At 38.5% G+C, this 19,130-nt stretch overlaps 1 long non-coding RNA gene across 1 annotated transcript; it reads left to right on the plus strand.

Annotated features, from left to right (window-relative positions):
• The first annotated feature begins 5,680 nt into the window (after positions 1-5,680).
• On the plus strand, positions 5,681-9,359 carry LOC146571074 (uncharacterized). Its single transcript, XR_014893222.1, has 2 exons — positions 5,681-5,770; positions 8,113-9,359. It is a non-coding gene; the product is annotated as an uncharacterized LOC146571074 (long non-coding RNA).
• The last annotated feature ends 9,771 nt before the right edge of the window (positions 9,360-19,130 follow it).

Here is a 19,130-nt window from a genome sequence, read left to right on the forward strand (position 1 = left end):
GAGCGTTTTTTTTTTGTTTTTTTTTTGTTTTTTTTTTGTTCAGACTTTCTTTGCAGTGTAGAGAAATCGTGAATGGTGATTACTTAATTATCCTCATCTGTGAGTTTGTTTGTTTGTGTTACAGTGCGTAGCTACACGTGCAGAGTTTTCACTTCACTCAAAAATGTGGACAGTTAATCGGAAATGTTAAAACACACAACGGGATCTCATTGACTTTTGTTTTCTCTGTATCCTCTAATGTGTGGCTCGTGTGCTCATGCCAGTAGTGTTGCTTTGATAACGTGGGACCTAAGTGGTTGGCCTAAATTCAATGAGATGTCTTAATATCTGTATAACTGATGTAATAACTTATGACTAGTTTGATGATTAAAATTCCCTCGTATTACATTTGAAAATGCCAATTTTCTTTGGTGTGTGTGTGATGCAAGAAGGTACTGACGGTTGCTTTCAGCTGCTTTTTGGTAAATATTTGAAACCTCACTGACAATTGTTCAACAGTGGCCTGATTCCAGGACATTGGGTGTTCCTATCAGCCTCAAAAAACTGATGCAGCATTTTTACAGAGCTGTGTAAAAGTCCCCTCATTTCTTTATATTTCGCTAACAAGGAGCCAGACTGTCATGTAATTTTTTCAAGTGGTCTTGAGCAATAGTTCTCCAGATTTTTTTTTTCTATTTCACTATGTTCATGTGGTGTAGATAGGTTTTAGGCCTGCCACTTTTGTCGTCCACTTGTCCAGTTAAGAACACACCCTGCTTAGATACCATGCCAAGGTTTTGTCTAATGGCTCTTTAATATTGACTTTGTTGGTTCTTTGGAAATAGATAAGATAAGATAAGATAACCTTTATTAGTCCCACACGTGGGAAATTTGTTTTGTCACAGCAGGAAGTGGACAGTGCAAAAGTTATGAGGCAAAAATTAGAATACAATAAGAATAAATACAGTACACAACTGTACAGAATAGAATAAAATAAAATACTATATACAGTAGAATAAAATAAAATAAATATACAATAAGATAAAAATAGAATACAAATACAAATACTATATACAACTGAGTAAAAATACAACGATGCCAGGAAAGATTATTGCACTTAGTATTATTGCATATGTATGGATGTGTGTGCTTGATCAGTTAAAGTCTTTGTTGTGGAGTCTGACAGCAGTGGGGAGGAAAGACCTGCGAAATCTCTCCGTCCCACACCGTGGGTGCCGCAGTCTCCCACTGAAGGAGCTGCTCAGTGCTGTCACAGTCTGCTGCATGGGGTGGGAGACGTTGTCCAACAGGGATGACAGCTTAGCCGCCGTTCTCCTGTCACTCACCACCTCCACTGGGTCCAGAGGGCATCCTAGAACAGAGCTGGCCCTTCGGATCACCCTGTTCAGTCTCTTCCTGTCCCCAGCAGAGATGCTGCCGCCCCAGCAGACCACGCCATAAAAGATAGCAGAAGCCACCACAGAGTCATAGAAGGTCTTCAGGAGTGGGCCCTCCACTCCAAACGACCTGAGTCTCCGCAGCAGGTACAGCCTGCTCTGCCCTTTCCTGTAGAGGGCGTCTGAGTTATGAGTCCAGTCCAGTCTATTGTTCAGATGAACACCAAGGTACCTGTAGCTGTCCACAGCCTCAATGTCCATACCCTGGATGTTCAGTGGTTGCAGTGGAGAATGCTTGTGCCTGCGGAAGTCTACCACCAGTTCCTTGGTTTTACTGGCGTTGATCTGGAGGTAGTTCAGCTGGCACCAGTCCACAAAGTCTTGGGTCAGACCTCTGTACTCCTTGTCGTCCCCATCAGTGATGAGGCCGACTATTGCAGAGTCATCAGAGAACTTCTGCAGGAAGCACTGGGTGGAATTGTGGGAGAAGTCTGCAGTGTAGATGGTGAAGAGGAACGGAGCCAGAACCGTTCCCTGTGGGGCCCCCGTACTGCAGACGACCCTGTCCGACACACAGCCCTGAGTCCTCACATACTGTGGTCGGTCGGTGAGGTAGTCCAGGATCCAGGTAGTGAGGTGATGGTCCACTCCAGAGTTCACCAGCTTGTCCTTTAGAACCGAGGGAAGAATGGTGTTGAAGGCACTGGAGAAATCAAAGAACACGATTCTCACAGTGCTTCCAGCGGTCTCCAGGTGAGCGAGGGAACGATGTAGGAGGTGAATGACGGCATCATCCGCTCCAATGCCAGGCTGGTAGGCAAACTGAAGTGGGTCCAGTGATGAGCTTATTAGGCGCCGAAGCTGAGCCTGTCACATGTAGACACAGTGCTGGTTTGTTAGGTGCCTTTTTATGCTTGAAGAATTCATAGGCTAGTGTTATATGGCTTTGTTAAGGAAAATGTTCTAAAACACTTCTTCAGTAAAGACTCAGAGAAGAGAAACACACAGAACTTCTTGCTAGCAAGGGCAGTCTCCAGACTGAGAGACTCACGCTGAGCACTGCCCCGGTCTTTATTTTATACTTCTGTGTGTGTGTGTGTGTCCTGCTGATCAAAGGGTCATGAAAGCACAAAAGCTACATCCTTGGTCACAAAGAGGGTAGTCTCCCCCACCCTAGATGGTTCACCCTAGATAACACGGTGAGGAAGTCCAGCAGTTAAAACACTTAGACTAGAACAGACGTAGCTACGTTAATCCTACCATAAAACAATAAAACAAGGTACGAACTCTCATGCTCCTAGGATGTGGGGGTGAACACCCTAGAATGTTACAGACCTCCTAGGATGAGACATCCTTTCAATATGCCACCAACTATATACTTCTACACACAAATAATTACATGCAGCATTGTACCATATGCAAACTTATATCATTAAAAGATTATACTGACTACTAAGTACAATTTTCCATTGACAGGCTTAATAAAGAAACAAAAGAAAAGAAAACTCTAAATCTGTAAAAATGGTCACACACAAGGATTGGAGTGAAAATGAGTGAAAAAGCAGCCAGTGTCCCCCCCCCCCCCACGTCTGGCTCCTTGAGGCAAAATATAAAGAAATGAGGGTGGTTCAAGACTTTTGCATTACTGTGAAAGCAGGCTACACCGGTAAGGCATAACATTATGACCAATGACAGGTGAAGTGAATAACACTCATTATCTCTTCATCATGGCACCTTTTAGTAGGGTCAAGGACCAACAAGGACCAACCCCCTCACCAACTTATAAGACTGTTGCTAACATCTTGGTGCCAGATATCACAGCACACCTTCAGGGGTCTAGTGGAGTCCAAACCTCAAAGGTTTGGGGCAGAAGAGGGGCTAACACAAGATTAGGCAGGTGATCATAATGCTATGCCTGATAGGTGTGTCTCGTGTTGCTCAGACTGCGATTTACAAGATCTTAGACAATGACTACAGTGATTCGATCAGGGTTGTTTTGGCTTAAAGAGGCCTCTTTATAACAGAAAAAATACATTATACAAATTTTGAAGCTGCACTTAAGGTCAAATGAGGAGGCCGGTTCTGCTCTAATTTTCAACTTCCTTATTCAGGACAGTCGAATGAGGAAGTCGTTTTCATGGTTCTGTTAAAGGTACATCACATGTTAAATGTTTGGATGTGCTTGCATGAGTGCGTTCCCTCCCTACCAGCACATACCCTCTAATAATCACATTATCTACATTTTAAATTTGTACAAAAATGGACATTAAAACCTAATTTGCTCATTGACAAAGCACGGCTCTTTCTGCTGCTTTAAGTATTAATGCTAAGCTAACCTAAACAGATCAAGCTTGGAGTGGCATCAACCTTCTTATCGTCCATCCATCCATCCATCCTAGCTGTCAGACCTTCTTACTATAAGGAAGCGAATTTTCCAAATCTTTTGCTTTGTAAAGATTTATGTTTGCTAAACAGAGGTTTATGCAAAAAAATGCATTGAATGATGAGCAGTGAAGTTTCCATGCTTTTTAAGGGATGAACCAGTGATGGATTTCAAATGTAGCCACTTGGGATTGTGCCAAAATAATTACTTAAATGTGTCATTATTAGATTAAAATATCAAAACATTAAATTATTTAATGGTTTCTGTGTTGCAGTGCATCATAAATCTATTTAATCTAATCTAAACCTCACCCTTCAAAGTCAGGGGGCGGGGCTAACTCCAGGGTGGTCCAAGCCATTGCATTTTCTTTTTTCATTTTTTTTAAATACACAGTTTCCCCAGTGTTTCTAGTTGTTTCTCAGTTCCAAGTACACAGAGTTTGTATTTGTGTACAAATACTTCCTGCCTGGCAAGTTGAAGACTCCAGACTTCTGAGGATGGCAGGACGCAGCCCACACGTTGATAGCAGCATATTTGATAACTAGAGCTTGGCTTCACTGTGCACTTCACTACCTTTTCATGCTTATGATTAATAGCTCTAATAGAAATAACACATAATTGACTGTATTACTTGTGTTCTTTTAAAATGTATGTGCAATTTTAAAGGCAAGAACTCAGCTATAGAAGGCACATGAATGTAAAATTATTTTGAGAGCCCAAAAATGCTAGACTGATTGGGAAGAAGGTGGTAAAGAACTGTACACCAGTATATTAAATTTGATGAAGACTGTTCACACAGATCAGATTAAAAAAAAATAAAAAATTCTAGTAAACTTTTAACAAACAGCTGCCATCTAGAAGACAGATAATTTGATAATTTCTGGAGCAGGCTTGACAGCGCTCTTCAGGGTATCCATGCAGATACCCTCAGTGTGCTAGATCAGATGTTTCTGTTCTCGGTAAAATATTCTCATTTTCTTCCCTCCCTATGTTAATTTTAATTGAAAATATGTTTGATTATTTTTTTCAAATACGTATAACACAATTGAACATGGACAAACAAATGATTTAGTTCAAAGTATACTGACAGCACTGCAATGAGACTCCATGCAGTTTAAATTATTGGATGATTCACCTCACCGCATTAATGCAGTTATGGCGTTAACGCGGCACATCTCTGTTAGCAAGTTGGCGCGGATCGCCCCGTGCGTGGGGCTGCACGGCGCTAACGCATTGACGCCGTGCTGCCCCACACATGGGGCGATCCGCACTAACTCGCTAACAGAGATGTGCCGCGCTAATGCGGTTATGGCGTTAACATAATTTTAACGAGATTAACGCTGACAGCACCAAATATTTTTAAATAAACACATAATTTTACTAAATCTTCATTTAATTATGCCTTTAATAGATTACACCCAATTTTAAACAAGTTAAATAATTATTTACTTTATTCATTTAGACACTCTTGGCATGATCTTTATGGGATCAAACTCAAATGAGCTGGGGGCCACTGCTGGCACTGTCATCTCACTGGAGGGCCACTCTAGTGTTTGACTAAAAAAAACCCCAAAAGCTGCACTTACTTTGCAAATATAAATTACAAAAGAAATGGTTGCCTTAATTGTGGAAAAAGCTAACAAAGTAATTCAAGACCCAAATTGCATGAGATTTTTTTACATCAGTATATTTTAATGTGCTAAAACTATTGCAAATGCCACAGAAAAATGATGCATAGACTTTATTATTTTTGTTGTTTTTACCCTCTGCTGTATGCCAAAAAAATATAAGCATGAGAGAGAGACGAAAGAATCGCCCGTTTTAATTTTAGGAAGAGAGCTGCTCTTAAGTACGGAGGTGTGATGTCATCTCAAGTCCCGTACATATACTGAGCTCTGCCGACTCCAAGCCCAGACAGAGACGGAGCAAGAGGGAAACACGCCGGGCTGCTCCAAGGATATCACGCACATACTGATTCATGCAGATGGGAGAACCGACACACCGTATTCAGGTAAGAGCCAAAATGTGTTTTAGGGGGTTGCCTTGAGCACATATAGCTATACAAACACACAGAGCAGCATGTGCAGCATCCATCCTCATCACAGGAACACAACACTGGCATGATTCCTGCACTACGCGTGTGTCTGAACATGAATACACACAGAGCTTTGACATCATTACGGATGTGAAGGTTAAATTGAAGCTGGGATGCATTTCTTGAAACACCACATGTATTGATGAATAATTAAGTGTCCCGTAGGAGCAGTTGAATATAAACCAGTATCAGTACAGTGACAAATGAGGACAGCAGAGGAGTCTTAAAGCCTGGCTTTAAAGAGGGTGGCCCCTGCTGTGTCCATTCACTGGGATGGGATGGGTGTGGCATGTAGCAGCAGACCACTTGTCCTCATCATAACAGGCATTTTTTTTTCACCCTTGGAGCTAATGGCTCTCTGTGCACCACCCAGATTCTGCTGATGGAGCTTTGACAGTAGATTCGGGTGGTCTGGTACAGAAGAAAATTTCACTCGAGCATGGAAATATGAATGTCGACATTCATATCACGAACAGCCTGGGTCAGCTGCACAGATTTAGTTTATTTTTGGTTGTAAATTGTGTTGTTATTTTATAGAGTGCACAGAAACAACATGTTTTTCATTATATGAAAGCAGCAATGTAATGTAATTAGCCAGAATCACTCTTGTAGGAGTGCCCTGTGTTTTTTTCCCATAGCTATAAGGAAAAAACCTGGATCCTGCCTGGTTCATGCATGTATTTTTAATTCAGATTACGAACACTTGAGCGGTTACCCCATTTCTGCTGTCCTCACAGCACCCCTGTAGGTGTATATTTGTTTTTGCAGAACCTTCATGTTTTTCAGACATACGGTTATGTAAAAACAAAAATACAGCCTCTTACATTTCTAAGATTTTTACATATCAGGACATAAAAAAAATAATTTGGGCTTCATCAGGTTCTACAATTCCTCAAATATAACTTTAAACACTCTACAGTGTTGCTGCAGTTCATTGGGGTTTGTGGGTATTTGTTCATGCACAGTTCTCTTAAGGTGCCACCACAGCGTTTCAGTCAAGTTGAGGTCTGGACTTTGACTGAACCACTGCATGACTTAGAGTCTTTCTTTTTCAGCCATGTTGTAGATTTGCTGCTGTGTTTGCAGTCATTATGCTGTTGTTCTGTTGATCGAAGCTTTAGCTGTCAGACAGATGGCTTCACATTTGACTCTAGAATAATTTGGTACATAGAGGAGTTGATGAGCGACTCAGTGGCTGCAAAACAAGGCGAAATCATCACGCCTCCACCACCGTGCTTGACACTTGGGGTGTCCTGATATGCTGTGTTTGATTTTCATTAAGCGTGGAGCTGTGCATTACAGCCAAACACCTCCAGTGGACATTGTTCCAGAAGTCTTGTGGTTTATTCAGATGAAGCTTTACAAACTTGACCCATATTGACCCATCAGTCTTTTTCTATTAATATAGCCATAAACTTTAACATTTAAAATGCTAACCAAGCCCTGTAAAGTCAGAGATGTAGCTGTTGGTTTGTTGTTTTTTTTTACTTAATTTGAAGTTTCTCTGAGCATTGCATGTTCTGAACACTCCAGGGAAGATTGGCAGCTGTCTTAAATGTTTTCCACGTGTGAATAATCTTTCTAACTGTAGATGATAGACCTTAAAGTGTTTAGAAATAGTCTTTTAAGCCTTCCCAGATTAATGGGGAGACACAGATGCTTCTCCAAAATCATGGCTAATATCTTTCCTCCCTTGTGCTGTGTTAACACACATCTGAATGATTGGGACCAGCAAACTGCCAGATCTTCAGTTTATCAAACTTCATTTGATTATCAGCTTCTGGCTGTTACCTGTCCACTTGATCCCCATGGAAGCAGTCAGGGTGTAGGCCATTTTTATACACTGCTTCTGCCACTTGGTTTAGTTTTTGTTACGTAAATAATAAGGTGGTGTAATATGTCATCTGTTCTTGTTCATCAGAGGTTGCTTTTAAAGAGCCTGCTAAGGACCAGATTACTGGATTTTTATTTATATGGGATATAAAACATTACAACTGAAAGAGGCTGTACTTGTAACATAAATATAAACCAGAAACTGAGTCACATCTCCTTTTTTTATCTGTTAGTTTTTGTCTTGATTTTCCTTTTTCCATTTCATATTTGTCTACTTTTGTATTTATCTTAGTCTCACAGAAATTATTTCATTGCTGATTGAGTGGTGTACAAAAAAAAGAATATTTTGCCCCTAAACTTAAAATTATATTTTTATCTGCCGCTCGCTAACCTCTCATCCATTTCTCTCTTCACACATTTTTCAGATCTGCAGTGACAGCTCTGCTTAATCAAGTTAAAAGGCATCACACAGGAAGGCTTTCATTTATCAAATCATCAGTGTGAAGACGCCCTGTGGCCAAATCAAAGTGCCACCAGTTCGAAGAGCACGTCACCAGATGAACTGTTTCTTCTGAAATGAGTGCGATTTGCTGGAGAGAAAGAAGCTCACTGACTCATCTCTGTGTCTGACTTCTCTCTGTGAACTCTTCTTTTTTTCCCCCCTTTCCAAAAGCAACCGCAGTAAATATTTACATGCCGTGTCTGGCAGCTGTGTGAGATGGAGAACACCAATTATGATTCTGGGTTTTTGCTTCGTGGTTAAGCCTTTCGAGCCTTGCAGGCAGGGTTGCATGTGAATCTGTTGTGTATCTGTGCGGTGCATGCAGCTTGACAAGTAGCTTCACTTTTGGTTTTACGTCATTTTTTGGCGAACCACCCTTTTTGCCACTTATCTATTTTTTTTCACTGCCTTTTATAGAAGAAAATACTGATTCACATTCTTGGGAAACAAGCATAGGGGTTTACAGTGACGCTGATGGTGTTTTACACTCATTAGCAGAAATTCGATACTCGAGAGCTCCTCTTCAGAAACATGACATAGAATAACTATTCAAATGTATTTAACACTGCAAATTCATTTTGCATTTTACCTGCATAATTTATGATGATGATAGTATTTATATTTTTATGCCAAAACCTGAACAAAAAAAATACACCGTGCACTTTGAAGGCAGAAAAAACACAGGAACTAAGACAAGGCATGGAAATGATTGATGTTGATACGTCTTAGGTCCTGTCTGCACCTGCCAAGTGTGTTGGTGAGTAAGTCACTATTTACCCTGAGACCTGCGTTCTTGTATAGAGTCACTGTGCATATCTGTGTAATCTGTCCCCTCCACTGTTTGGAAACACCATGGGCTGTGCCATGTGTACGCATCTGGTTGACATGTGGACTGTGAGGGTGAGCAGGACTGGCCGCAGGGCTATGGAGCTCACCGCCTATCCGCAGATGCTCCAGGGAGACTACCATAGAGTGACGGGCCTCCACTACATGTCGTCCTTCTCTGATGCCGAGGACTGCTGCGACGACACCAGCTCAGGCAGCTCAATCACGCTGGACTGGCAGACACAAGGAACAGGCGGCTGACCCTCATCCAAGAAGTGTTATAATCCAAACATGTAAATAAACGTGGATTCGTGCACAGAAAATGTGTATTTACAGTAAATGTGATGATGCTTCCTGTTTTCTTTCAAATCTATACTCTCAGACAAAAGGAAAAATATGATGTCCAAACATTTGTCTAAAATCTTAAAAGCAAATGAAGGTTTTACATGTTTTTAGTAATTAATACAGGTTTTAGACTAAGACTCCTTTAACATTAAGTTAGTGTTTACTTATTAGAGCACCAGAGATAATACTAGAAAAATTTGCATTTCCTGCGAAAATGCTGTGTGGATGCCTTTACGCTGAGGATGTCTGCTGAAAAAAGCTGAAAAAGTTGAAAAAAAACCCAAAAAAAATATTGCCTGGAGCGGGATTCGAACCTGGCCCTTCTGGTACTCAAGGGAGGTTCTCATCTCACTGCGCCACAGTCATTCTCACAAAGAAGAGGTGGAGAGACTGACAATTGTGCTGAAATGAGCAGAAGAGGCTGAGAATTGTGCTGATAAGAGGTGGAAAGGCTGAAAATGTTTCAGAAGAGGTGAATAAGCAGAATTTGGGCAGAAAAGAGGTGAAAACTGAATATTTTGCTGAAAAGAGTTCAATCAGCAAAATTTCTTCTGAAAAGAGTTCAATCAGCAGAATTTTGCTGAAAAATGTTTTTTTCTGAAAAGAGCAGAAAAAACTGAAAATTTTGCTGAAAAGAGTTCAATGAGCAGAATTCTGCTGAAAAGAGTTCAATGAGCAGAATTCTGCTGAAAAGAGGTTTTTGCTGAAAACAGCTGAAAAAGCTAGTATTTGTGCTGAAAACAGCAGAAAAAACTCAAAATTTTGCTGAAAAGAGTTCAATCAGAAGAATTCTGCTGAAAAGAGGATAAGTGGTGAAAAAACTCAAAATTGTGCTGAAAAGGGGTGAAAAAGCTTAAATTTCTGTTGAAAAGAGTTAAAAAAGTTTAAGTATTGACTGAAAGAAATGTTGCCATAAGCGGGATTTAAACCCGGGCCACCCAGTCTGAGAACGGACGCTCATCTCACTGAGCTAAAACACAGGTCAAGCCGGCAAGGACAACCAGTGAGGCCAAGGATAATATGCAAAAAAGGGCAAAAAATATTGAAAAGAAAAATCAATATCTCAAAAAGTATAGAAGTTATGAACACCAAAAGATATAGCCGTCATTAGCAGAAATAGCAGAATTTTTTAAGACTTGAACGGTGCAAATAGCACAAAAGCTGTGGGAGTAGTTGCGACTCAAAAAACGTACGGAAGCGACAGGAATAATAAAGAATAAAGAGAAACAGGAACTCAATAGTGTGGATGCCCATTGAGGGCATCCACACAATTTGCATTTCCTGCGAAAATGCTGTGTGGATGCCTTAACGCTGAAGATGTCTGCTGAAAAAAGCTGAAAAAGTTGAGAAAAAAAACAAAAAAACATTACCCTGAGCAGGATTTGAACCTGGCCCTTCTGGTCTAAAGGCAGCAATTCACCTCACTGCACCAAACTCACTCACACAAAGAAGAGGTGGAGAGAGTGACAATTGTGGTGAAATTAGCAGAAGCTGCTTAGAATTGTGCTGATAAGAGGTGAAAAAGCTAAACATTTGGCAGAAAAGAGGTGAATCAGAAGAATTTCTGCTGAAAAGAGGCAAAGAAGCAAAAAGATGAGCTGAAAAGAGGTGTAGAAGCAGAAGTGCTTGCTGAAGATGGCTGTATGTGTAATGACACACTGGAGAGCAGTGACACACAAGAAAGCAGAGCGCATGCAAGCAGGGAACATGTGTAGCAACTGTCACAGGTAGGATTCAAACCTCTGCCACCGGGTCTCACGGCAGATGCCCTACCCTCTGAGCCAAATGAGTTCTGGTCACAAGCAAAGATATGATGAGAGGGACAATGTGCACTGTGGAGCAGAAGCTCAAATTAGCAGAAAAGAGGTGAAGAGGAAGAACTTTGTTGTGAAATGAGGTAAAGAAACTGAAATTTGTGCTTAAAACAAGTGAAAAAGCTGAACTCTGAAATCCTGCTAACACAGCAGAAGAGGCTGATATTTTTCAGCTACTCATTGAGCCAAACTGGTTCTCACGTAACTGAAAAAAGGTGGAAAAGCTTACAATTTTAATGAAAACAGCAGAAGAGGCTGAGATTTGTGCTGATAAGAGGTGAAAATGCTGAACCAATCAGAGGTACTGCTTCTGTCTGCTTCATCAGGCTGTGTACTTGTATGTATTTCTGCCATAGACTGTTAACAAGAATCTGAGGTCCATATTAGACAAGCTGCTAAAATCATTAAACTTTGCAGAATTGTAATAAATTATCAATATGAATTACCGGTCTGTGATAGTGTATAAATTTGTACTCAAAAACTAGGTGGGATAGAAGCATAATTCTTGCACTGGGTGAATCAGCGGACTTTGGTGTACTTTGACTGCGATTTACATAGCTCTTTGTATCTCCGTCGCGGAGACATGACGAGAGAAGAAATGGCTTAATTTTCGGAGTTTGAAAAATGAGAGGACAGATTTCCACCCCTCAAACATGTTTTTGCAGAAACACTGTAATTTCGCTTAAATAGTATGAAATAGCAGTAATACTATGATTTGGCAGAAATACTACTTTTTAGCACAAATACTATTGTACAGAATGGTGTACGTCAGTTTAATGCTGGGTGGTGCTGCAATAGTAACTATCCTCGGTCAGAAGGAGAGGCTGACATCCAGGGATTAGATTACCACAGGTGGAGTTTATTGGCGGTCAGATGGATGGTACAGGGAGGCATGGCATACAGTAGGAGGATGTGGAGAGGTGATATGGTGTGGTTTCTATGATTAAGAAAACTGGCAACAAATTCCTCCACTACAAATCAGTCTGATACCACTTCTTACAGGGTTCACGTTTACTAAGGCACTACCCAAAAGGCGCCACAAGAGGGCACTCCAACACAAGAGATGACCTATTTACACTGTAAACACCCCCTACTTAGCCACTACATACTACAGTGATATTACAGTATACAAATTCACACAAATACTATGATTTGGCAGAAATACTATGACTTAGTAGTAATACTATAACATAACAGTTCAATGTTCTTGCACAAATACCACAATATGGCAGAAATACTATGTTTTAGCATAAATACTGTGATTTGGTATAAATACTACGATTTGGCACACATACTATATTCCGCAGATACACTATAACATAACAGATATTCTACGACTTAGTAGTAATACTATAACATAACAGAATTAGTAATTGGGCACAAATACTATGATTGGGTACAACTACTATGATTTGGCAATAATACTGCATTTTAACACAACTACTGAGATTTGATTGAAATACTATGATTTTGAAGAAATACTATTACTCCATACAAATACGATGCTTTGGGACAAATACTATGTTTTGGTTCCAATACTATGATGTGCAACAAATACTATGATTTGGCACAAGTACTATGATTTAGTACAAATACTATGATTTGGCAGAAATACTATGCCTTAGTAGTAATACTATAACATAAGAGATATACTATGGTTTTACAGACATACTATGTTTTTGCACAAATACCATGATTTGGAACAAATGCTATGATTTAGCAGAAATACTAAGATTGGGTACAAATACTATGATTTGGCAATAATACTGCATTTTAACAACAACTACTGAGATTTGATTGAAATACTATAACTCCATCCAAATATGATGCTTTGGCACAAATACTATGATTTGGCAGAAATACTATGACTTAGTAGTAATACTATAACATAACAGATTTCCTAAAAAAACTATGAAATTGCAGTAATTCTATGACTTGGCAGAGATACTACGTTTTAGCACAAATACTATAACAACGCAGAAATACTATGACTTAGTAGTAATACTATAACATAACAGTTCAATGTTCTTGCACAAATGCCACAATATGGCAGAAATACTATGTTTTAGCACAAATACTGTGATTTGGTATAAATACTACGATTTGGCACAAATACTATATTCCGCAGATACACTATAACATAACAGATATTCTATGACTTAGTAGTAATACTATAACATAACAGAATTATTAATTGGGCACAAATACCACGATTTGGTAAAAATACTATGATTGGGTACAAATACTATGATTTGGCAATAATACTGCATTTTAACACAACTACTGAGATTTGATTGAAATACTATGATTTAGAAGAAATACTATTACTCCATACAAATACGATGCTTTGGGACAAATACTATGTTTTGGTTCCAATACTATGATGTGCAACAAATACTATGATTTGGCACAAGTACTATGATTTAGTACAAAATACTATGATTTGGCAGAAATACTATGCCTTAGTAGTAATACTATAACATAAGAGATATACTATGGTTTTGCAGACATACTATGTTTTTGCACAAATACCATGATTTGGCACAAATGCTATGATTTAGCAGAAATACTATGATTGGATACAAATACTATGATTTGGCAATAATACTGCGTTTTAACAACAACTACTGAGATTTGATTGAAATACTATGATTTAGAAGAAATACTATGACTCCATACAAATACGATGCTTTGGCACAAATACTATGATTTGGCACAAGTACTATCATTCAGTACAAATACTATGATTTGGCAGAAGTACTATGTTTCAGTACAAATACTATGATTTGGCAGGAATACTCTGATTTGGCAGAAATACTCTGATTTAGCAGAAGTACTATCTTTTGGTAGAAATTCCTGCTAAAAGGTACTATTTCTGCTTTTAAGCAGAAATACTGTAATTTGGCATAAATACTATAATTTTGGATAAATACTATGATTTGGCACATATAATATATTCAGCACATATATTATAAAATAACAGAAATATTATGATTTGGCCCCAAAACCATGATTTTGCACAAATACCATGATTTTGCAAAAATACTATGATTTTTCAAAAATACTATGATTTAGCAGAAGTACTAAGATGTAGCAGAAGTACTTTGTTTTAGCAGAAATACTATGATTGAGGAGTAATACCTAAACATAGGAGAAATATTGATACACAGACACACATACACAGAGAGTAAAGGGAACAGGAGCTGTTGAGAGTCTGGGCTTGGTATATGTAGGTCAGTTAAATTAGCTGCACCTGCTGTAGTCAGCCCTTACACACACAGAGACAGAGAGAGGTGTGAGTTTTCTTCAGTGTATTTCTGACATTCAGGATTCCCCTCGAACAAATGGCCATAATTTCCTAACCGTAGAGGCTAGAACGGTCATTCAGGCATCGTTTTATTCAGAAGAGATGGGGGAATCTTCAGGTCTTCATAATTCAGAGATAAAATATAAATTATTAAAGATATATGACTTGTAATACACTGTAACTGAGTAGAGGCGAAGCAAAAACTGCCTTGACTTGCTCTCAAACAACCTTTGGTAACTCTAAATCTATATGGAGCATCAAAATCATTCTTTCACCGTAAGAAACAGCAGGCTTTGGTGAACAGTCATGGAAATTTTCAGGGCTCTGTGGAAATCCATCAAAAATATATGACGAGAGAAAAAAGTGGTTCATTTCCAGAGATTGAAATCTGATGAAATCTGAGCGAGGGACAAATTTCCTACCCTCAAACAAGTCCAACTCATTTCAGAACGGTAATAGGTGAGAAAGAAATTCTTGAATTGTGAGCGTCAGGAGTGTCTGAAGATATACGGGGACAAGCATCATGTCTTAACTTTGCTTCGTTAAGGAGATATGACAATTTGAAAATGCCTCTCATCAGAGAAATCCAGCGGTGATTTTGAACAAACTCTCCATTGAGTTTATATGGAGAGTTTTCTGACTTTGTGTTACTCTGAGGAGATTTGCAAAGTATCTATAAGTCCCACAACAATGATAGTGACATTTTCTGAAAGCCAGCAAAAATACCTACGTCTTGATGTATAATTTGTGGGGCTTGAGTGGAAATTGAGCGAGTAGCAAGAAGTTGTTTGGACATGAAGAGAAAATTCAAACAGTTTCACTGTCCCCTCTGAGTTAATTGCATAGCAACCATAGCAACGCATGTATTTTCTGAAAAATCACAATTTTGCAACTGAAGACTTAAAGAGAGATAAGATGAAAACGGTAGAAGATCTGAAAAAGCTGAATCACACAGGAATAGCCAAATCATTTGAGAACGTTTTAAAGTTTGAATGGAGTTTCTAGGTGAAAGTATGAGGAAGTAGTTAAGTTTCAAAGACAAGAAAGTTTTAGCAGAATTGTGGAAGTTTCCCATTCATTTCAATGGGACAAATTAAAGGAAAAAAGTGTAATATTTTAAAAAGTATAATAGTAATAAACACCAAAAGTCATAGCCGGCATTAGCAGAAAGAGCAGAACAGTTTAGAGTTTGAACGGTGAAAATAGCACAAAAATTGTGGAAGTAGATCCACGGCGAAAAGTGTACGGAAACACCCGGAATAATAAAGAACTAGAAAAATTTGCATTTCCTGCGAAAATGCTGTGTGGATGCCTTAACGCTGAAGATGTCTGCTGAAAAAAGCTGAAAAAGTTGAAAAAAAAAAAAAATCATTGCCCTGAGCAGGATTTGAACCTGGCCCTTCTGGTCTAAAGGCGGCGATTCACCTCACTGCACCAAACTCATTCACACAAAGAAGAGGTGGAGAGAGTGACAATTGTGGTGAAATTAGCAGAAGCTGCTTAGAATTGTGCTGATAAGAGGTGAAAAAGCTAAACATTTGGCAGAAAAGAGGTGAATCAGAAGAATTTCTGCTGAAAAGAGGCAAAGAAGCAAAAAGATGAGCTGAAAAGAGGTGTAGAAGCAGAAGTGCTTGCTGAAGATGGCTGTATGTGTAATGACACACTGGAGAGCAGTGACACACAAGAAAGCAGAGCGCATGCAAGCAGGGAACATGTGTAGCAACTGTCACAGGTAGGATTCAAACCTCTGCCACCGGGTCTCACGGCAGATGCCCTACCCTCTGAGCCAAATGAGTTCTGGTCACAAGCAAAGATATGATGAGAGGGACAATGTGCACTGTGGAGCAGAAGCTCAAATTAGCAGAAAAGAGGTGAAGAGGAAGAACTTTGTTGTGAAATGAGGTAAAGAAACTGAAATTTTTGCTTAAAACAAGTGAAAAAGCTGAACTCTGAAATCCTGCTAAAACAGCAGAAGAGGCTGATATTTTTCAGCTACTCATTGAGCCAAACTGGTTCTCACGTAACTGAAAAAAGGTGGAAACGCTTACAATTCTAATGAAAACAGCAGAAGAGGCTGAGATTTGTGCTGATAAGAGGTGAAAATGCTGAACCAATCAGAGGTACTGCTTCTGTCTGCTTCATCAGGCTGTGTACTTGTATGTATTTCTGCCATAGACTGTTAACAAGAATCTGAGGTCCATATTAGAAAAGCTGCTAAAATCATAAAACTTTACAGAATTGTAATAAATTATCAATATGAATTACCGGTCTGTGATAGTGTATAAATTTGTACTCAAAAACTAGGTGGGATAGAAGCATAATTCTTGCACTGAGTGAATCAGCGGACTTTGGTGTACTTTGACTGCGATTTACATAGCTCTTTGTATCTCTGTCGCGGAGATATGACGAGAGAAGAAATGGCTTAATTTTCGGAGTTTGAAAAATGAGAGGAGGACAGATTTCCACCCCTCAAACATGTTTTGCAGAAACACTGTAATTTCGCTTAAATAGTATGAAATAGCAGTAATACTATGATTTGGCAGAAATACTACTTTTTAGCACAAATACTATTGTACAGAATGGTGTACGTCAGTTTAATGCTGGGTGGTGCTGCAATAGTAACTATCCTCGGTCAGAAGGAGAGGCTGACATCCAGGGATTAGATTACCACAGGTGGAGTTTATTGGCGGTCAGATGGATGGTACAGGGAGGCATGGCATACAGTAGGAGGATGTGGAGAGGTGATATGGTGTGGTTTCTATGATTAAGAAAACTGGCAACAAATTCCTCCACTACAAATCAGTCTGATACCACTTCTTACAGGGTTCACGTTTACTAAGGCACTACCCAAAAGGCGCCACAAGAGGGCACTCCAACACAAGAGATGACCTATTTACACTGTAAACACCCCCTACTTAGCCACTACATACTACAGTGATATTACAGTATACAAATTCACACAAATACTATGATTTGGCAGAAATACTATGACTTAGTAGTAATACTATAACATAACAGTTCAATGTTCTTGCACAAATACCACAATATGGCAGAAATACTATGTTTTAGCATAAATACTGTGATTTGGTATAAATACTACGATTTGGCACACATACTATATTCCGCAGATACACTATAACATAACAGATATTCTACGTCTTAGTAGTAATACTATAACATAACAGAATTATTAATTGGGCACAAATACCACAATTTGGCAAAAATACTATGATTGGGTACAAATACTATGATTTGGCAATAATACTGCATTTTAACACAACTACTGAGATTTGATTGAAATACTAAGATTTTGAAGAAATACTATTACTCCATACAAATACGATGCTTTGGGACAAATACTATGTTTTGGTTCCAATACTATGATGTGCAACAAATACTATGATTTGGCACAAGTACTATGATGTAGTACAAATACTATGATTTGGCAGAAATACTATGCCTTAGTAGTAATACTATAACATAAGAGATATACTATGGTTTTGCAGACATACTATGTTTTTGCACAAATACCATGATTTGGAACAAATGCTATGATTTAGCAGAAATACTAAGATTGGGTACAAATACTATGATTTGGCAATAATACTGCGTTTTAACAACAACTACTGAGATTTGATTGAAATACTATGACTCCATACAAATACGATGCTTTGGCACAAATACTATGATTTGGCAGAAATACTATGACTTAGTAGTAATACTATAACATAACAGATTTCCTAAAAAAAACTATGAAATTGCAGTAATTCTATGACTTGGCAGAGATACTACGTTTTAGCACAAATACTATAACAACGCAGAAATACTATGACTTAGTAGTAATACTATAACATAACAGTTCAATGTTCTTGCACAAATACCACAATATGGCAGAAATACTATGTTTTAGCACAAATACTGTGATTTGGTATAAATACTACGATTTGGCACACATACTATATTCCGCAGATACACTATAACATAACAGATATTCTACGACTTAGTAGTAATACTATAACATAACAGAATTATTAATTGGGCACAAATACCACGATTTGGCAAAAATACTATGATTGGGTACAAATACTATGATTTGGCAATAATACTGCATTTTAACACAACTACTGAGATTTGATTGAAATACTATGATTTAGAAGAAATACTATTACTCCATACAAATACGATACTTTGGGACAAATACTATGTTTTGGTTCCAATACTATGATGTGCAACAAATACTATGATTTGGCACAAGTACTATGATTTAGTACAAATACTATGATTTGGCAGAAATACTATGCCTTAGTAGTAATACTATAACATAAGAGATATACTATGGTTTTGCAGACATACTATGTTTTTGCACAAATACCATGATTTGGCACAAATGCTATGATTTAGCAGAAATACTATGATTGGGTACAAATACTATGATTTGGCAATAATACTGCGTTTTAACAACAACTACTGAGATTTGATTGAAATACTATGACTTAGAAGAAATACTATGACTCCATACAAATACGATGCTTTGGCACAAATACTATGATTTGGCAGAAATACTATGACTTAGTAGTAATACTATAACATAACAGATTTCCTAAAAAAAACTATGAAATTGCAGTAATTCTATGACTTGGCAGAGATACT

The sequence above is a fragment of the Mchenga conophoros genome, linkage group LG7, assembly GCF_057382185.1.
Source record: "Mchenga conophoros isolate Kocher_MC1m ecotype Shallow Benthic linkage group LG7, M_conophoros_male_GT1.1, whole genome shotgun sequence".
Lineage (NCBI taxonomy): Eukaryota > Metazoa > Chordata > Actinopteri > Cichliformes > Cichlidae > Mchenga > Mchenga conophoros.